At 47.3% G+C, this 21,792-nt stretch overlaps 1 pseudogene across 1 annotated transcript in view; it reads left to right on the top strand.

The window, feature by feature from the left end:
* Nucleotides 1–21,786, top strand: part of LOC147732626 (nicotinamide N-methyltransferase-like) — a 170,856-nt pseudogene extending 149,070 nt beyond the window's left edge. Inside the window, exon 4 of the transcript XR_015308480.1 lies at nt 20,882–21,786. The product of XR_015308480.1 is annotated as a nicotinamide N-methyltransferase-like (transcript). The remainder of the gene's footprint in view (nt 1–20,881) is intronic.
* The last annotated feature ends 6 nt before the right edge of the window (nt 21,787–21,792 follow it).

Below are 21,792 nucleotides of genomic sequence, written 5' to 3'. Positions count from 1 at the left end.
AAACATCAGAAATGTACACCTCTCTGGCCACAGGCAAATAGGATTGTTGAACGATTCATGGGCACCCTAGAGTAGTTCAGCATGCTGCGCTAGAAGGAAGTGACCTCAAGTCAGTTTTATGTTCAGCACTTCATGCTTAGAGGTCAATTTGCATTCCACGACAGTTGAAAGTCCCCCCACTTTAATGTTTGGGAGAGCAATGGGAACAAAGCTGCCACAATGGACACCTAATAAGTCGACAGATGTGTACAACAGATTCCTTGCACAAGTCCAGAATGCAGACCTAGGCCGAATTACGCCAAAGTGCCCAGGACACGGTTATCAAGGGAGGAGAACAGGTCCTGGCCAAACAAAAACAGAAACATAAGTCTGACACTCAATCAATAAATTTATAGAGCGCGCTACTCACCCGTGAGGGTCTCAAGGCGCTCGAGAGGGAGGGGGGCGAGTGTCGTTATTGCTCGAAGAGCCAGGTCTTGAGGTGTTACCTGAAGGTGAGATGGTCCTCGGTCAGTCGTAGGTGTGTGGGGAGAGAGTTTCATGTTTTAGCTGCCAGCTAGGAGAACGATCTTCCTCCGGTGGTGGTTCTGCGGATCCGTGGGACGGTGGCGAGGGCGAGGCTGGCAGAGTGGAGCTGGCAGGTGGGGGCGTAGAACGAGAGGCGGTTGTTGAGGTATTCGGGGCCATTTTCGTGGAGTGCTTTGTGTGCGTGGGTGAGGAGCCTGAACGTGATACTCTTGCTGATGGGGAGCCAGGGCAGGTTTCTCAGGTGGGCGGATATGTGGCTGTGGCAGGGGATGTCGAGGATGAGTCGTGCGGAGGCGTTCTGTATGCGCTGGAGTAGTTTCTGAAGTTTCGCTGTGGTTCCTGCATATAGGGGGTTTCCGTAGTACAGTCGGCTGGTGATGAGGGCCTGGGTGACGGTTTTTCTGATTTCAGTGAGGATCCACCGAAAGATCTTACGGAGCATGCGCAGAGTGTTGAAGCAAGATGACGAGATGGCGTTGACTTGCTTGGCCACTGTGAGGGAGGAGTCCAGGATGAATCCCAGGTTGCGTGCATGGTCCGTGGGTTTTGGTGCGGGGCCCAGCGCTGTGAGCCACCAGGAGTTGTCCCAGGCGGAAGGGGATTGTCCGAGGATGAGGACCTCCATCGTGTCTGAGTTCAACTTCAGGCGACTGAGTTTCATCCATTGTGCGAGGTCTTTCATTCCTTCCTGGAGGTTGATTTTAGCGGTGGCTGGGTCTTTGGTGAGGGAGAGTATCAGTTGGGTGTCGTCGGCGTAGGAGATGATGTTGATGTTGTGTTTGCGTGCAATGGCGGCGAGGGGGCTCATGTAGATGTTGAAGATGGTTGGGCTGAGCCAGGAGCCTTGGGGTACGCCGCAGATGATCTCGGTGGCTGCTGAGCGGAAAGGAGGTAGGCGGACTCTCTGGGTTCTGTCGGAGAGGAACGAGGTGATCCTGTCCAGGGCCTTTCCTTGGATCCCTGTGTTGAAGAGGCGGTTTATCATGGTGCGGTGGCAAACGCTGTCGAAGGCAGCCAAGAGGTCTAGGAGGATGAGAGCGGTTGTTTCTCCACTGTCCATCAGGGTCCGGATGTCGTCGGTGGCTGCGATGAGGGTTGTCTCGGTGCTGTGGACTGGGACAGGTCGAGCGAGTTGTTTACCTCGAGGAAAGCAGTCAGCTGTTTATTGATGGTCTTCTCGATGACTTTAGCTGGGAAGGGAAGAAGAGAGATGGGGCGGAAGTTCTTGAAGTCTTTGGGGTCCGCTGTGGGTTTCTTCAGAAGGGCGTTGATTTCTGCGTGCTTCCAGCTCTCAGGGAAGGTGGCTGACGTGAAGGAGTTGTTTATGATGTTCCGGAGGTGGGGTGCGATGATGATGTCGGCTTTGTTGAAGATGTGATGTGGGCAAGGGTCAGAAGGGGAGCCAGAGTGGATGGTGTTCATAATGTGGGTGGTGTCTTCAGTGCTGATGGGGGTCCAGGTGCTGAGGATGGTGGTGGTGGTTGGTGGTTCGGTGACTGGAGGCGGTGTCTGGGGCCCAAAGCTGTCGTGTATGTCTGCTATATGGCAGTGGAAGAACGTGGCGAGGGAGTTGCAGAGGTCTTGTGATGGTGTGATGTCGTTGTTGCTGGCGCTGGGGTTGGAAAGCTCTTTGACGATGCTGAAGAGTTCCTTGCTGTTGTGGGTGTTGCTGTCTTGCCGCTCTTTGAACAATGCCCTTTTGGTGGTGCGGTCAGCTGGTGGTGTACGTGAGTGGTGTTCTTGAGGACAGTCATGTTTTCGGTAGTCTGATTGTGGCGCCAGGTTTTTTCGAGGGTTCGGCAGGATTTCTTTGAGTTTTTGAGGGCATCGGTGAACCATGAGGATTTCCTGTTGCGGGACTCGCCTGGGGGGTTCTTCAGTGGAGCGAGGTCGTCGGTGCAATTGGTGATCCACTGTGCGAGGTTGTGGGCTGCGTTTTTGGTGTCCGCGGTGTCGGCTGGCGGGTTCTGGCTCAGTGATGAGAGGAGCTGGTCTGTGGTGATTTTGCTCCAGCATCTGCGGGGGATTTGTTGCGTGCGGAGGTGGTATGTGGTCTTTTTGAAGGTGAAGTGGATGCATCTGTGGTCGGTCCAGTGTAGCCCGGTGGAGTGACAGAAGGAGACATGGTTGCTGGCAGAGGAGATGGGGTGGAGCGTGTGGCCAGCTAGGTGGGTGGGGGTGTTCACCAGTTGCTTGAGTCCGGGGTTGGCGAGGTTGTCGAGCAGGGTGGTGGTGTTGTTGTCGTCGTTTTTCTCCAGGTGGAAGTTCAGGTCCCCTAGGAGGATGTTTTCTGGTGAGGCTAGGGCGTGCGGGCTGATGAAGTCGGCGATGGTTTCGCTGAATTGTGTGCGCTGCCCCGGGGGTCTGTAGATAAGTGTTCCTCTAAGGGTGGTCTTGGGGTTGGTGTGAATCTGGAAGTGCAGGTGTTCGGCGGTAGAGAGTGTGTCTTCGTCATTGGTCGTGATGTTGATGGTGTTCCTGTAGATGATGGCGATTCCTCCTCCGGTTTGGTTGATGCGGTCCTTCCGGGTGATCTTGTAGCCGTCCGGGATGGCTATGGCGATGTCTTGGGCCGAGGAGGCGTTCATCCAGGTTTCCGTGAGGAAGGCAACGTCTGGTGCTGTTGTGACGAGGAGGTCCCAGAGTTCGATGGCGTGCTTGTGGGCGGAGCGGGTGTTGAGGAGGATGCACTTGAGGTGGTTGTTGTTGATGTTAGGTCCGATGGGAGGTCTGCAGGTTCGGAGGAGGGTGAATTTGCAGGCTTGACAGGTGAAGGGTCCCTGGGTTCGCTTCGGGGTTGCTCTGTAGCAGGCGGGTCGACGACCAGTGTTGAGTGCATAGAGGGTGGAGGAGTTGTGTCTCAGTCGAGTTCCCTGGCTCTGGCGGGGGCCAAGGGTTCTGGCGCTGGACGTGGTCCAGGCGCGGACGGGCGCAGACGGGCTTGCCTTTGGCGCGCGGCCTCCATATGAGGGGCTGTGGAAGGGAGGAGCAGCTGGGAGGCGGGAGTGGGGTGGCGAATGGGAATAGCTGGGGCGAGGCCGCAGGGACGCAGCGGCGGGGCCAAGGCACAGAGGGAACCGGGGAAACGGGGGACAGGACACGGAGGCGATGCGGGGGAACAAGGGGCACAAAAGGCAACAAGGCACAAGGCACAACAGGAGAGTACAAATAATCAAAGAATGCAATGAAAGTAAAAATAAAGTACAGCGAGCAGCAGGAGAATGCAAATAATCACAGAATGGGAGGGAGGAGCAGCTGGGAGGCGGGAGTGGGGTGGCGAATGGGAATGGCGGGGTGGGGCCGCAGGGACGCAGTGGCGGAGAGAAGGCACAGAGGGAACCGGGGACTGGACACGGGAGGCGATGCCGGGGAACAAGGGACACAAAAGGCAACAAGGCACACACAAGACACAACAGGAGAGTACAAATAATCACAGTATGCAATGAAAGTAAAAATAAAGTACAGCGAGCAGCAGGAGAATACAAATAATCACAGAATGCAATGACAGTAAAGATAAAATAAAATACAGTGAGCAGCCGAGGGGACTCACACGGCACCAGGGGCAAGGCGACAGCGGGGGCAGAGTCACAGGAGGACCGTGTGGCGGCTGGGGGGCGACCTACCTGAGGGCAGGGTCAAAGGTCGCTCTGTGTGATGCTGACCCACTGAGGGTTATAACGAGCAAAAGACATATGGTGTATGCTCAAAGTCCTGGAAAGTCCATCACAAGAGACTCATCACATTTCAAGCACCCACCTCAATGTTCGTCAGCTCCGGATGTTAAAAGTGAGTCCTGTCCATCTGAGAATCCAGAATGCCCAACTTATATACCTTCCTTTGCATCAACTGTACCCAAGGTAGGTCTCTCTCCAACGCCTGATCAAACTCACAACGAGATCTGGAAGATTGGTTGGTGCACATTCCACAACTACTTGAGGAACTACGCTGTATATATGTAATATTTGTACTTTTTATTTAAGAAAAGAGGAGATGTAATGTCTGGTGAATATGAGTAGCAGGACCCTTCTGAGCACTGATGAACTCTGTAGGAGAATCATTAAAAAAAGGTTATGATGCAGTGGGTGCAGTTAGTGGATGCACTCTGAAGAATAAAGACGTGCACTACTAAGCTCCATGCATACTATGGAGCTGGGGAGGATGCTTCCAAGGGCAGCCCCCCATTGCCCTTTGGTTTAACCCCTTCCATGCTGGTGACGAACCCCAGCCGTCACGCCCTGCGGCGCTCGTGTGCTGATGACGGCTGGGGTTCGTCACGGCCCCGCCCTGTTCTTTTGTTTACCGCACAGCGGCGGAAACGGCCCAGCATGGAAGGGGTTAACAGGCTCTGGCTTAACCTTGATATGGAGCATTTAACCCATATTCTTTTTTTTTTTTTTTAATTCTTTATTAGCAGTTTTAAAAGATAACATCTTTGGGGGCGGTGAAGATGGCCACCAGCGAGTTAAGCTCCAGTAATCAGCCGGCCTCATGAGCGAGTACCCCCGAACATCGCCCGCATTCAGCCCTTAAAAACAGCGCACCAGAAGGTGGAAGCGATGCGGCATGCTGCTGTGTAAGTGCCAGGCACCTGCATCCATCTGGGGCGGAGATTCGTCGCGCTAAAGGCAGTGTGGGACTGGTCAATGCAGCCGCGTCTGGCGTCCCCGGGCACATCGTGAGGCGTCGCTGGAGATCTGCGCTGGACTCTAACTCGTCAGACCGGGTGAGTCAGGCCCACAATTGTGGAGCTTCTCCCCCTTCTCTGCTGTCTCGGTCTGATGCGGCGGCTGGGCTGGCTGCCCCGCCCCCGCCACCTCGTTCTCCTGAGCCCGCGAGGGGGATAGGGCCCTCCGGCCTCTTCCACTGAGGGTTGGTCGCTGGCCTGGCGTGGCGGAGGCGGGTGTGCGCTCGGCTGCTGCCCGATACTGGAAGGCGGCCCCATTTGCCTGCGATGACACCCGGGGGTGCCTTGAAGAACAGCGTGGCGGTGCCTGGCACGAAAAATAGCTAATTTACCCGCATTGCAAGTTCACCACAACTCGGCCTGAGGTGCTTGAATGAGGCATATAGCACTGTGAAGCCCCACCATTGTAATCTGGGATTTGTCCATTCGCACTCCGCCTGCACTATGACACCCTCTTTCTGCAACTACAACTTTCATATCCCCAAGGAGAGGTGCCACCATTTTAATTTGTCCTAGCCAGCAGGACTAAGCTCTCCTCCAGTTTTTGCATTGGTTGCATCCTGTTCCCCGGCGCTCTGTGGGGCCTGTTGCCTGCACAAATAGGCGTCTCTGCTACTGGCTGTGAGCATCTCATTACTGCCTGGATCCCCCCTTTTTTCTGCCACTCTCCATTCACGGAATGGGACGCAAGGACCCCAGGCAGCGAACATTACCTTTTGAGACAGTGAGTGAAAGCACGGCATCACACAGCACAAGCATGGCTGAAAAGGGTCCCGCCACGGCGCCTCCTGAACCCTCAGAGGTCTCCGTCGCCTCATTGCTGCTGGAAATGAAGGCGGGATTTAAGGCACTAGACTCCCACTTTGACTCTCTAGACCAGACAATCGCATCATTGGGGGCCAAAGTGCAGGGTCATGACCGACACCTGGACATCGTGGAGGCTCGTGTCTCTGACCTGGAGGATAGGACAGTGCAATCACTGAAGCGGTTGGAGAGGGCGGACCGTCTACTCAAAGAAGTGCCCATTAAAAATGAGGACTTAGTGGCGCGTGGCCGCCGCAACAACGTCCGCATAATGGGGGTTCCGGAGACGACGTCAACAGGCTGAAAGGATCTATTTGTCGAGAAGCTACTTACGGATCTGTTTGGGAGTGAGGCATTTACACCTGGCTTTGTGGTTGAGCGGGCCCATAGGTCATTGGGACCTAGGCCAAATCCGGGCCTCCCCCTAGACCCATCATAGCACGCCTGCTGAATTTTAGGGACCGGGACGCAGCACTCCGACTGGCACGAGAGCGCGGCACGATTGAATTTCAGGGGTCCAAACTGGCATTCTACCCAGACTTCACTCCAATGGTTCAAGAGGCACGGCGCAAATTCTTTGGGGTCAAGGCTACTTTGCGAAATCTTGGACTCAAATATGGCATGCAGTAACCCGCAAGACTGAATGTGGATGTAGGCGGCAGATCGAGAATATTTGACACCCCTACAGAGGCCCAGGAATTTTGCCGCACGCACAAGACACGAAACTCACATAACTCGGCGGGAAGTGTTCTTGCTTCCCCACACCATAGTAGCTCTGACGCTAGTGCCGACCTATTTTTGAACACTGGTGCTGAATGAGGGTGCCTTGCATTACCATATGTGATTTACATTGTCTAATTGGGAAATTGCGTTGTTTGATTTGATGTTTTATACTGTTACGTCATTAGGCCGGCTTGATTCTGGGCTGACATCCCCCTCTCGTGTATCCGAAAAGTTGGTTTCTTACCTTTTGAGGCCCACTTATTGGACCACATCCAGTTGCCTGGTGATCGCTATGATTCCCGAGCGCGTTATCTTGCGAGAGGTTGGCCACCTTAGGGCTGGTAGGTGGCTGGGTGGAGGGCGGGGGTTCTGGGTAAGTTCGCAAACCACGAATGTTCTAACTTACACTTTAATATCACATTGCTTGCTGAGTTAACGTCACATTATAGCCATGACAGGAATATGTTCTCACAGAATCTCGATGTCTCGATTTGGTAATATGCAGAGGCCTTCAGCCCTTACCCTTATGACCTGGAATGTCCGGGGCCTTAATAATACTCGTAAACGGCACCAGGTGATTCACTACCTCCTCTGACACAAGGTCGACATAATTTCCTTACAGGAGACACACCTCCCCTCACTGATTCGTCTCAATTTGGCGCGAGCTGGGGCGCACATAGATACTTTGCCAATTATAGTAATTAGGCACGGCTATACTGTTAAACAAGAGAATCCCCTTTACTCTTATTGATGTGACCCGTGATCCGGTGGGTAGATTTGTGATAGTCACGGGAACCCTGTACGACCATAAAGTCACTTTGGCTAATATATATACGCTCCTAACGTTGACGCCCCCGATTTCTTTCACGACCTAAATGCCCGACTTACGAAACATGATCCTCTGGCACTACTTCTGGGGGGGACCTAAATATATTAATGGACCACACTCTGGATAGTTCGTCCAATGCACCAGATGCTAAACCACGGGTGAGGCGAGCCCTTAAGGCTCTCTGCGCTCATTACTCACTGATTGACATTTGGCGGCAGTGCAATCCCACTCTCACCAACTACACTCATTTCTCTGGCCCACACGGTACATGGTCAAGGATAGATTACTGGCTCCTCTCTCCCTGCGTTGTGGGTTTGTTCAGTTCCCTCTCCATACTTCCTAGCACGTATTCAGACCACTCCCCAGTGACCCTGCACTTACTGTTTCCGCGCCCAGAGGGGTATGAAAGACAATGGCGGTTCCGCAGTAGGGCCCTCCTGGGTGAAGTGTTTAAGGTGGAGGTGCGCGAGGCAATAGAGGACTATTTCTAAATAAACACTGGCTCTGTGGACACAGCGGCGGTGCTGTGGGAGGGCTTCAAGGCAGTCATATGGGGGGTATGCATCTCCAAACAAGCCAGAGTGCTCCGGGATCTCCGTAACACATTGGCCCGCATTGAACAAGATATTACCAGACTGGACGCGCGACTCTCTTCCTTCCCGAATCCAAATGATGAGGCCGAAAGACTCGCCCTACTGATAGAGTACAGAGACACGGCAGAAAGGGAGATACTATATATGGGGAAATATCAGCAGCGCATAGGTACGGCAAGGGCAAACGTCCTGGCAGAGTACTAGTACAAATGCAAATCCTGTATTACTGAATTACACTCTGCCTCCAGTGCCACACTGTCCACTACATAGGCCATTAGAGATGAGTTCCTAGACTACTACACCACACTATACTCCTCAAGGGCTGACTCGGATGGCACTGCCCATACTCCATATCTAGATGAGATCACGCTGGTGTTCCTGGAGAAGTACATGCTCAACTTTATGGCAATGCCCATATCAGTCACAGATGTTGCACAGGCCATAGACACCCTGCGAAGTTCCTCTGCCCTCGGGCTTGACAGCTTCACTGGGGACTTTTATAAACAATTTAAGGACATATTAGCCCCTTAATTAATTGAGGTTTATGCGGAGGCACTGAGAGGCAGGTTCTCCCCCCCCACGCTACGGGAAGCCGTAATCATACTCCTTCCAAAACCCGGCAAAGACCACAAACAATCCGGTTCATATCGACCACTGTCCCTACTGAACCTAGACTAAAAAATCCTCGCCAAAGTGCTAGCCAATAAACTTTCACAACTAATGGAATATATCATTTCCCCGATGCAGTCTGGTTTCGTACCCCGGCGTTCAACATCCCTGAATCTCTGCACGTTGTTCGCTGTTCTGCACAGAATACAGCCTGCGGCTGAGGTGTTATTGGATCCCGAAAAGGCGTTTGATTCTTTAGAGTGGCCTTTCCGCTTGGAGGTGATGCAATGCATGGGTCTGCCTTATGGCTTCATCTCCACGGTCTCCTTGTTATATAGTCAGCCATCGGCGCGTCTCCATCTGAACGGCATCCTGTCCAGGCCATTTCGGCTATACCGCGGGACTAGACAGGGCTGCCCCCTGTCCCCGCTCTTGTTCATCCTAGCCATGGACCCATTGGTCAGACATCTCCAGGAACATCATTTACATAGGGGACTTCAGTTTAACACCGGTCCCTTACTCGCCTCTCTCTATGCCGACAATTCCATCCTTTACGTCCGGGAGCCACACATCAACCTGTCCCGGGAAATCATCCGTTTTGGGCGGTTTTCAGGGCTTGGTATACATTGGCACAAATCAATCATATTCCTGCTTACAACAGGCACTGCCCAATAGGAATTTGAATTTCCCCTAGAATGGTGCCAGGATTCAGTAAAGTATCTTGGTATACATATTCATCTAGACACCACTCAAATCATTCGCTTGAATTACGGGCACACTTTTCAAAAGCTGGAGGAACAGGTCGAACGATGGCTACGCTTGCCACTGTCACTGGGTGGCCGGGTGGCCATATTGAAAATGGTGGTGCTTCCCAAATTTTTATGCCTATTTAATAACATCCCGATCCCCCTCTCTGATGGATTCTTCCGCACCTTGCACACACTCATGACCAGACTGGTACGGGGTGGTAGGAGACCGCGAGTTCGCTGGACTACAATGACACTACCACACGACAGGGGCGGGTTTAATGTACCGGACTTCCATCTCTATTATTTGGTAGCACAATGTCACTATGCGTGCGCTTGGTTCCACCCTGATGCACGCATACCCTTCCTGCGACCAGAGGCTGACCTGGTACTCCCTGACAAATTATGCGAGGTGCTTTCCACGTGACAAACAAGACTTACAGATGGTGTCTACAACTGCCTGGGCGTGGGGTAAGCTGAAAAAACTGTTGCAATGCAATGTGACTTTTATTCTATATTCTGAAAAAGAAAGTATTAAAAAAAAAATAACATCTTGAAAAAGAATAGCGTTGGCCCCATAGGTACAATGAACAGATTAGATTGTACAACAAGAACTTGTGTGGTGTATGCCTCTTTGAAACTGAAGGAGAAATCCAAAGAGTAGAGGGGTGGGGGGAGCGGATAGGGTGGAGCACACCCAGGGAAACTTGCCTGTGTCAGCGTTTCAGGTGTTGATCATGCTGTGTCCAGGGGTGGGTGAGTGGGGAGGCTTGAAGTTTCGGCGTAAGCAGAAGGAGCCCTGCGGCCTTTGGTCTCCTACATCATGTTGGGGTCATGTCGGTCTCTAGGCGTAGGGGGGCTATGTGCGGAGTGTGCAAGCTGATAGGGGATGCGACAGGTGACCTGAGGGGTCCCTTTTCTAAATGTCGGCCGTGGTATGAGGTATGAGGTAGGGTAATCACCCTGCTTTAAAGTTGCATTGGAAATACCTGGGGGGTGGGGGCAACAGGTGCATTATTTGGGCACATGTTGGCTACCAGTTTCTTTAGTGTACTCACATCCATGAAGATCTGTAGTTGGGGTACATGATGCTGGCTTAGAAAAATTTCTTTTTACCTTGCGTCCTTGGATTTTATTAGCCATCTTTTTGGCCTCGAAATTACATGCCTCTTCTCAGGTCATCTCTTTTGCCACAGCCGTATTTCCATAGCTTTGCCTTGTCCTTTCTAAATCAGTTTTAAACATTAGAAGGAAATTTTAAGTGTCCCTATTTTTGTTGCCTTATATTTGGAGCCAACATATCCAAATGCCTGATCTGAAAATTAAGGCGCCTTGTAACAGGAGCACGTGAGGGAATATGGGGAGGAGCTGTGAGTAACTGTGCAGAGTGCACCGAGCATGGAGTGCAGGAGAGCGGAGAGCGGCATGGTGTGTAGTTGTTTGACCAACACTGCATTAGTCACTGTAGCTACCCCCGTCTTCTCTGCAGTACCCTGTTACTGCGCAGCCACCACTCCGCCGGTGCTGCCGCCATTGCAAAGAGTTACTGTGAGGTACTGAGGGCTTATCGGTACCACGGCCTTTAGTCATTAATTCAGTCTGTCAGTCAGCCAGTCAGTTAATTCATAGTACATATTGTGTGACCGCAGTGTGTTTTTTTCCATTCTGCTGCTGTTTGGCCATCTCGTCCAGTTTGTCAGCTGCGGAATCAGGTGGAGCCAGGTGCACGGTGGGCGGGCGGGGCGGGGAGGGGAGTTTTTGCCTCCAGCCCCCCGGTTAGATCTGGCTCGACATAGGGCCCAAGAGCCTTTTTTCAAGCATCATGTGACCCATGCACCTCCAAGCTTCCTGACCAAGGGGATCAAGCCTGAAAGGAAAAGAAGGTGAGGAGGCTGAATGTGGAGGGCATAGTGACTCTCTGGGTAAAGCATAGCCCGTCCTACCGTGGGGACGGCCCAGCTAGGACTAGGTGCGTTTGTGGAATGGTACGGTGAGCTCCGCTCCGCTCAGTCTCGGTTTACCCATTTTGCTCGATGGTGGGCACACATGTTCTACTGTTTACCTGTTTACATCTTTTTCACTTAACAGCCTTCTTTTTTTTTATTATTCATATATTGTATGTAACCCCCTGGTGGTAATTGGTTTCATCATTTCAATCGAATTTCTTTTGTATCCGCCTGAAGGACTTATTGTACTGTAGGTGGTCCACAAAAAGGGGGCCCTACATAATTACCCCTGTTAAATGTGCCATGGTATGTGCTACTAGTGACCTCCAGCAACCTCTAGTGTTCACTAGTGACCCCAGCGTCCTGACTTTCTTTTTTCCTTCCCTGGGGGCCCTGTTTTTCAGAAGCCGTTGGCACTAGTGACTCTAGCATTACTGTAGAAATCTGCGGACCAGTTACAAGGCCAACTATTGTTTGCAAGCCCACGAACATAAAGACATCTGCTGATGATGCCCTCCAGGTGCTTGCACTCAGGCGTTCAGGGCACTCAATCGCTCCTTCAGGATCATCCACAGGGTCACCAGGGTCCGCAAAAGGGCCAGCTCGTTGTACATCTGATTACACCAGTCTACTCAATTAACCCAGGGGGTCACCTGTCACACCTGAAATCCCATCCCACTGTGTTGTCGATGTTCTCGAAGGATCTGAGGAGCACAGTGGTAAAGGATAAGGACCCAGGAGTGGCCTCAGGTATATTTAGTGGGGATGAGGTGGGTGCTTTCTCTGCTCTTTCAGAGCTGACTGTTCCACATTACCCCAAGTTCACCTATCAGAATACAGGGGGAGTAACTCCATTATTCAGGCCACTGATGAGCGTGCTTTACTGTTAGTGGCTGAAGAAACGGAGATGGACACGGTTATGGAAGATGTCAAGGTTCAAACTTAAATAAATGTTGCCGATAAGTTGTTGCCCGTTTCTGTGGGGCGGTTGTCCTTGGTCGATAAAACTGGCCCTTTGAGTGCTGCAAAGCAATCGCCTGGCGTCTTTCCCTTAAAATGACCCCCCAAATACCACAGATTGTAGACTGCCGCCTGGAACCTGGGGATTTGGAGTATTATACTATGCTGGACATCGCCATACTGATTGAAAAAAGTGGCCCAACTTGGCAGGAATATATTGACAACTGCGAAATTATATTATTCCAAGAAACTTGGGCAGTTGAATACCATCACAAAGTTGGATATAGATCATTTAGTGTACCTGCAACTACTGTAAACAAAGGAAGACCATCAGGAGGCTTGGCAATATTGAGTAAAATCACGCTGGGAATCAATTTTGAGAAGATTGATTCTAACAGCCCAGTTATCTAAGGAGTGAGGTTTAAAGGGCCCGATAAAAGAAAAGTCTGTTTTTTAAATGTTTTCAGTAGACCTCTGCCAGCCAATAAAGAGTCAAAAGACATCGAGCAATTAGATAAAATTATTTCTACGCTCGACCAGAAAACTTTGATAATCATTGGGGGGGATTTTAACAGTAAATTCGAACTGATAACAGGCCTGGAAAATATTTTTGAACCAGAGGACAATGTCAATAACATCCCAGGAATTGAAACCAGCCCTCCTGTGCCATTCTCAATGGCGGCAGCTCAACTGCTGCGACTGACCGCTGCACATGGTTTACGTGCCTGCAATGGGCGCTTGCCATCAGATAGCCCTAGTCAGCCAACATTTAAGCGGGGCAGCTATAATAGTCATATAGATTATGTAATTGTTTCAATTTCACTTTGGCCGATAGTAAGAGACCTTGTAGTAGAGAATCAAATTGAGAGTGATCACTACCCACTCAGTTTGACGCTTAGTGTGTCATTATTTAATCCGCGGCTCAAGGAAAGAGACTCCCTGTGTCACACTGTTATTGAACCGTTGACTTCTAATAATCGTAGATCTCTAAAATGGCCAGTAGTGTTGGGGAATGACAACACTGTTAAAAAATGTATGACTTGTATGTAGATTTAATTTTCCTGTATGCTAATATTCAAGCACAGGAGATCCCAATCATGCGGATCCTCAGAACTTGGTGATATACTGACCAAAACTATCAAGCCAATTACAAACGGCCAGAGAAATGTAGCCAAGGGCGATATATGGTATGACAAAGGCTGCCGCAATGCTAAAAAAGAACTTATAGCGGCCGCTAAAACGAATAATGTATTAGCATTAAGGGAGAAAAGGAAGTACTACAAGGTTATAATCACCGCCGCAAAGAAAGGCTGGGATGAAAAAATGTGGTCCGACCTTCTGGAAGCATGTAAGGTAAAGATCTGTTCTTGCGCCTGATTGCTAGAGGCTCCAGTAGTGGAATTCCGAGTAGGGATAGGTTCCTGGAAGCTAATACCTGGGTCTCTTTGGATTTATATTCACCCGCCAATAACGAGCTTACTTTTGTTAATGATGATTTAGGACTAAATTTGACTGCAACACCCCTGTCGTTTAGTATGGCAGAAACTATTAACCCTATTAAAGCGATAAAACCAGGAAAGGCCCCTGGACCGGATAGGATCCCCAGGGACCTATTGAAGCATGAAAGTATGATATGGGCCCCATATATTAATTGCTTTTGCAATAACATTGCCAAGGGTGCCCCTATTCCTGATTCCTGGCGGGGCGCCGAGATTGTAACGATTTTTAAAAAGGGGCATCGCATGATTCCGGCCCATTATAGACCCATTAGTCTTATTGATGTCCTTCAGAAAGTATTTGCAAACAAGTTTTAAGTAGGCTGAGTACCTGGATGGGGGAAACTAGTACCCTAACCAAGTACCAAGCAGGTTTTAGAGAGAAAATTAGCACAATTGACCAGGTGTTTAGATTTTTATGTATCATCTGGAAATACAATAAAATAAAGAGGGAGCACCTGTACGTGGCTTTTGCTGACCTCAGTGCGGCTTTCGATCTTGTCCCCAGAAACGCACAAAATTGAGGGGCCTGGGAGTTCCTACAGAAATTTTGGGACAGATCGTCAGGTTGCATGTGGCCAACTACGCCAGGGTGAGATGGGACCCAAATGGAGAATCGACTGAGCGTATCAATATAAAGAGAGGTGTCAGGCAAGGGTATGTGTTTGCACCTACGCTGTTTTCGCTATATGTAAATGACACCCTCTTGGGCTGCGAGCATGACTCTCCCAAGTTGGGTGGAGATTATGTGCCTGCACTGCTATTCGCAGATGATACTATTTTAATATCACAGACACCTAGAGGTTTGCAAAATGTATTGGATACCTTCTGGTGCTATTATAGGAATAAAGGTTTAGAGATTAAGGGCTAGATGTAGGTAAATAGGTTTTACCGATTCTAAAATAACTGAATTTTACCGATTCTGTATTTTAGAATCGGTAAATCCTATGTAGGTAATTAATTGGTAAAAAATGCTGAATCATTCAGATTCGGTATTTACCGAATCGGTATTTACCGATTCGGTATTTGCCATTCATTCCTATGGGCCTGGAAGCCCATAGGAATAAATGTCAATTACCGAATCCGTAATTACTGATTCGGTAACATTGGGAAAAAGTCAAGGGTGGCAGGGTGTCACTTTGACACCCTGTTGCACCCCTGATTAGTGCTGGTGTGCACATGTGGCATACGTACATGCACTAAGGGCATGTATGTCTGTCACATGGCACAGGTGTAAATGCACATTTATGCATTTACATAGGAATTCCTTATTTACCACCAACTAATAGTTGGTGGTAAATAACGAATTCTTAAAGCTCAGAAGCACTGTTTACAGTGCTTCCTACATCTCATTTACCGATTCGGTAAATGCCGAATCGGTAAATGATGATTTGGTAAATATCAAACCAGTAAATCCCGATTCGTTATTTACCGAATCGGTAAAATAGCCTCCTACATAGGAAAAGGCTTTTACCTGTCGGTAACAGCCGATTTCGGCCGTTACCGACCGGTAAAAGCCTACCTACATATGGCCCTTACTCGTCTAAAACTAAGTACATGGCGATTAATCCTCATAGGAGTTTTAGAAAAACACTGACGGTCAATACTGAAAAGATTAAATATGTGCCCAATTTGAATTATTTAGGCATTATCCTAAACACTAAACTTGACTGGAAAACCCAAATAGACAAAAGCAATACGATCCTCACCCAGAACCTGGTTCCTATAGCAAGACAACATAAGAGCAGTTGGCACTTACGCTGTTTTCGCTTTATGTAAATGACACCCTCCTTGGCTGCGAGCATGACTCTCCCAAATTGGGTGGGGATTATGTGCCTGCACTGCTATTCGCAGATGATACTATTTTAATATCACAGACACCTAGAGGTTTGCAAAATGTATTGGATACCTTCTGGTGCTATTGTAGCAATAAAGGTTTAGAGATTAAGGGCTAGATGTAGGGAAATAGGTTTTACAGATTCTAAAATAACCGAATTTTACCGATTCTGTATTTTAGAATCGGTAAATCCTATGTAGGTAATTAATCGGTAAAAAATCGTTAAGATTCGGTATTTACCGAATCAGTAATTATCGATTCGGTATTTGCCATTCATTCCTATGGGCCAGGAGGCCCATAGGAATGAATGTCAATTACCAAATCGGTAATTACCGATTCGGTAAAATTGGGAAAAAGTCAAGGGTGGCAGGGTGTCAATTTGACACCCTGTTGCACCCCTGATTAGTGCTGGTGTGCACATGTGGCATACATACATGCCCACATGGCACTGGTGTAAATGCACATTTATGCATTTACATAGGAATTCCTTATTTTACCACCAACTACTAGTTGGTGGTAAATAACGAATTCTTAAAGCCCAGAAGAACTGTTTACAGTGCTTCCTACATCTCATTTACCGATTTGGTAAATACCGAATCGGTAAATGATGATTCGGTAAATACCGAATCGGTAAATACCGATTTGTTATTTACCGAATCGGTAAAATAGCCTCCTACATAGGAAAAGGCTTTTACCGGTCGGTAACGGACGATTTCCGCCGTTACCGACTGGTAAAAGCCTACACACATCTGGCCCTAACTAGTCTAAAACTAAGTACATGGTGATTAATCCTCATAGGAGTTTTCCCAGGGTGAGATGGGGCCCAAATGTAGAATTGACTGAGCGTATCAATATAAAGAGAGGTGTCAGGCAAGGGTGTGTGTTGGCACCTACGCTGTTTTCGCTATATGTAAATGACACCCTCTTGGGCTGCGAGCATGACTCTCCCAAGTTGGGTGGGAATTATGTGCCTGCACTGCTATTCGTAGATGATAGTATTTTAATATCACAGACACCTAGAGGTTTACAAAATGTATTGGATACCTTCTGGTGCTATTGTAGGAATAAAGGTTTAGAGATTAAGAGCTAGATGTAGGTAAATAGCTTTATACCGATTCTAAAATAACCGAATTTTACCGATGCGGTATTTTGGAATCGGTAAATCCTATGTAGGTAATTATTCGGTAAAAAATACCGAATCGTTAAGATTCGGTATTTACAGAATCGGTATTTGTAATGAAATATTTTTAGACTTAAAAAATGTATTTATTGTTTTAACATCGCAAATACATCTGACTGTTCCTCAATTGGCAAAATGAACTTTGGGAAAATGGTCTCGGAAATGTAAATTGCTTGTTGTTTTATATGTGTTTGTACATCTTTTATGGTTATTTAACCGAAATAAAGATTTTTGAAATGAAATGAAATGAAAAAACAAAGTAATGGAGGCCAACTTGAAAACACCAGTTGCCAGGGAGTTGGCATTGAGATGGTCAGCGGATAATCACGCTAGTTGCCCCTGTATGCCAGCTTTGTATGGTGGCACCCCCTCTAGTGTGTCCAGTGCGCAATCATTAGGTTTGTCAAATTTTGAGGTATCTGAGGCATCTCCAAATAGAGGGGTACATGATGTCTGGCAACTAGTAAAAGTAGTGAATAACAAATTGGGAGGGGGTCAATCTTGATATATTTTATGTTTTAGAGAGGATTCTTTCCTCAATTTTATCCTTGCTGGAGAAAACCACTATCAAACCTGATCACATACTGGTTGTCCTTTCACCAATTTTAATGGGGGTACAGAAGCTCAAATCTGCCAGTCCCTGAATAAATGATGCAGAAAAGGGCATTGAAGTAAAATCGCAGGCATGCCAGACATGCATAGTGGTGTCAGAGTTGGGGATCCAGGTTGAGGCTTGGGAAGACAAGGGGGTCTCTCCCACACTACTGTCTAGAGGTAGTCCCACGTTATGTACTGTCCCCAAAAAACAAATGTTAAGGGACAGTTTGCATGTCAGTCACGGGAAAAACACAAATCTATCCGCATCCACAAATCCATTGCAGGTTTACCCTATTTTTAAAAAAGGGAACACCAACATGTCCAGTGCCACTGAATAATTAATTGGCCCACTCCTGATTAAATGGAACATGGATAATTTAGATGATGTTCCTCCTGGGGAGGGTGCCCCTTTCAAAGAAAGTAATAGATTAAAAGGTCAGAGGGAGAATAAGAACAGGATTTGGTGTATTCCGAGGCATAAGCCCCAAAAATGTAGGTTTCCCATGATATCCAAGGAGCCAGACACTTCAAGCTCGCTCCAAAGTAGGAATGAACCTTGGCCTACTGTCTCTAATAACTGCCAGAACTTGAAGCATTCATAGATGAATCCTACTACTCCCACTACTATGGTAGTTAACCCCTTATGGTAGGTATTAGGGGAGATGAAAGGGCAGGAAGATATAGGGATATCAAAACTTAATGGGGGGGGGGGAGTGGGAAATACATGGGAGAATTTTAAAATAAATATTGACCCAGCTTCTTTGCCTCAGGAATCAGGAAAGACCACGATTCAGCGAGTTTAGCAGTACAAACTCATGATGCTGTGCCAGATTTATATCAGGCCGTGGATAATCTCCCTCCCATCCTTCCTGGCGTGGGTATTCTCCCAGTAAGGATTGATCCCAGCAAGGGGGGGTTCTTGGAAGGGGGTCCTGTCATTGCCTCTCGCACAGGGCAAACGTCAGAGTTAGGGATTGACTTAAGTTTAAGGGATAATATATGTGCAGGACATAGATCAGGGCAAGCATCTAATTCTGATCTTCGCTTCCCTGTTTGATATAGAACCAGCTCTTCTTAACAGAAGCTCCCTGCTGCAGTTACTATCAGAAACAGAGAACTTGCGATTAGTAATGAGTAAAGACATTGAGCGGGTTTACCTCCATTTAACCCCTTCCATGCTTGTGACGGAACCATTCTGTCATGAGTCACGGTTGGGCTGTGCTGATGACGGAATAGTTCTGTCACGACCACGCCTGCAATTGGAATTTCCAGCACAGGGCTGGAATTCCTGCCGCACGCAAGCGGTTAATAGTAAACCACATTTAGTTCAGTGATAATCACAATGCTAGTTCTGGCTAGCGCTGATAATTTTAGGAAAAAAGTGATCAATGTGTTCCCATACGAGGAGCACATTATGGCCCGCTTGAATCCCATAGGAAAGAATGCCAGGAGCTAGGTAGTACGTTATTTAACAAAAGGGGTGTTATGAATCCGAAAGGTATTAAAAATTCGGTGGGTAGCTCCTCGGGGAAAAGAGAGATTAATATTATAGGTCCTGAGGTACAAAGGGCCATCGAACATATAGGGGACGACGAGATGGCCCAGTGGAGTTGGGTAGCTGGCTCACTGAATGGCTTAAAACAAAACACCAAATTCCCCATGCTGTGGAGGTAGCCCCCTGGGAAAAATCTTGTCCTGTAATCTAGCAGGTTTTGGAAATTCTAACTCTAAGTTAAATTCCTTACTAATTCATGTTCCTAAAATAATTTGTCTTCAGGAAACATGGAGCTGTGTTGATTTTAGCTTTTAGAACTTTTTTGTCTTTTGTTGTGCAGCAAAACCTTCAACTAAAGGCCATGCAAGTGGAGGTCTGACCATTTTACTCAGCTGCACTATAGATTAAAATCCTGTGGATTTTCTCCATCCTTCTATGCTTTGCATGGGTTTGAAACTCAGGTTGGGTAATGGGACACGAGGTCAGCATGCCTCCCTTTCTTTTGATAAAGGTATATATTCTGCCAGGGAGAGTAACGGATTCTCTGATTAAATCTATTTTTTCCTTTGTGCACAAGACGAGTATCTTAGAGGAGTGCACCTTGATATTGATGGTGGGTGACTTCAATGCTGTTAGGCCTTGTGCATGTAAACTGAATAATAATTAGAATTGTTTTACAAATGTTGGCATTTGTTACCATGCTCGAGCACTCGCACTTTTTGTCATCTTTTTTGCTGCTACTTACTGTGTACTGTATACTGAAACTTAGAATTTTTAAATCTATTTGTATCTTAATCCTTGTTGAAGTAAATGCATTTTTATGAATATATTTTAGCATCGTAAATGCACAGCCGAAGTTTAATGGTATGACTTGCTTTGCCCTGCCCTTGTTAGATTTGTATTTGAAAGGACTCTGAAATTGATTTTGTGTTCACATAGCACCTCTTTGAAATTCACATGCAACTATGAATGTTGCACTATTTTGTGAAACTATATAATTCCTGAAGCTTTGTGTTTTTATTAGCATGTTTTTAAGTGTCGGTTGATCTGGTAATTGGAGTCGTTTATATAAAATTAAGTGGAACTCCTCTGAGTTCCACTTAGTAATAAAATAATGACATTGAATGAGCCAACATATCTGTAACATTATGTAATCTATTGTAATTCTGCACAAAAGTCCTACTGGAATGATCATTGATTGTATGGAGATCTAGCCTCTGGTTTAATATGGCATGTACCAGATCCTAGTTTAGGCATCCAGTGATCCTTGGTCCAGATAATATTCACGCAGTGCAGTGCTGAGTGAAACAGTCACATTGTGGTGCTCTAATCTGCAGCAAGAGATTTAGGAGCAAACACAGAGTATGTAGTTCGCTTCACTCATGCATGCAAACAAAAGCTCGATGCTAAGGGACAGATTTTCAAGCTTTTGATGCAACGCATCGGCCAAAGTTAACTGCATAGTGTTGCATGAAATGCAGGAAGCAGAAAAGCACCATTCCTGCTAAAATATGTCACTGTTTTACTCACTCCTTAGCGTGTGCACTTTAGGCAGCTATGCACCAGCGCATTGTGCAAGGATGTATATGTGAAGTCATACATAAAATGTGTACTGGAAGGGTATCCTTCCAGTAGACAAATACTATGCTAAGACTTGGTTAAACACTTTCTCTCCTTCTTTAGGTGTGCGATACAGTGCAGCATGCACGCAAATTTGGAAATGTTTCTACGTTAAAATATATAATATTAGTGCTCATAAGTCAATAAAGCATTTATCATTTTGTGCAACTTTCGAACTGTGTTCAAATTTGTCAAAAATGTACACTAACTTGCAATTTCATCATTGTTTTATAGAGAAAAACATTTTTGAGAAGGAAGAGAAGCTAAGACAAACCCTCAAGCAAGTTCTAAAATGTGATGTCACTAAAAGCAACCCCATGGAGCCACGGGTGCTACCTCCCGCTGACTGTCTTCTGACATCACTGTGTTTGGAAGCCGCTTGTGAATCTTACAGTTGTCTATAGAGCTGCTCTAAAAAATATTGTATCTTTGTTAAAAATAGGAGGCCATTTAGTGATGATGGGAGTGCTTGAAGAAACATTTTACATGGTTGACCACACTAAGTTTTCCTGTCTGCGCTATGATATGGAATTTGTCAAAAAAGCAGTTAACGACTCGGGGTGTGTCATTGATGACTTGCAGATGATTCACAGTCCTCAAAATACCACAGATTTGCTTTCTGATTATAAAGGGTTCTTTTTCCTTGTTGCACATAAGGAAAGGAATGTGTAGGAACCCAGTATAGTGCTCACACAATGTTCTGTTTACCTTCTTATATCAGAAAAAGCAAATACTACACCACCAAATAAAATGGCCAAGACTCCACCAAACTTCTCTTCAGGTAGTAACCAAACTCTCAGGTTCAAAAGTCAATTCCCCACCTGCCCCCTCTCAGGAACTGTGCAACTCCTTAGCCTGGGATTTTCAAACAAGGTCAGTTCAATATACAATAACTATGCATCCCAATCAAAGAACACCTTGCCTTCTTTTTTCGACAATAAAAGTACGGGCTCCCTCTTTCTCACAGTTTAATCAAATTGCCATTTCACAAGTTCACGATCTTTTCCTCCAATCAAATCAGGTTCCCCCACAGACCCCTGTCCCACCTTGGTATCCAAACTCATCCCAGACGTTTTAGCACCCAAACTTACAGAAATATGCAATGCCATGTTCAATACAGGTATCTATCCAGAAACCTGGAAAAG

The sequence above is a fragment of the Lissotriton vulgaris genome, chromosome 2_1, assembly GCF_964263255.1.
Source record: "Lissotriton vulgaris chromosome 2_1, aLisVul1.2, whole genome shotgun sequence".
NCBI classification, from domain to species: Eukaryota; Metazoa; Chordata; class Amphibia; order Caudata; family Salamandridae; genus Lissotriton; species Lissotriton vulgaris.
Note: the sequence above shows the minus strand (reverse complement) of the source record. Positions and strands in the feature narration are given on the sequence as shown.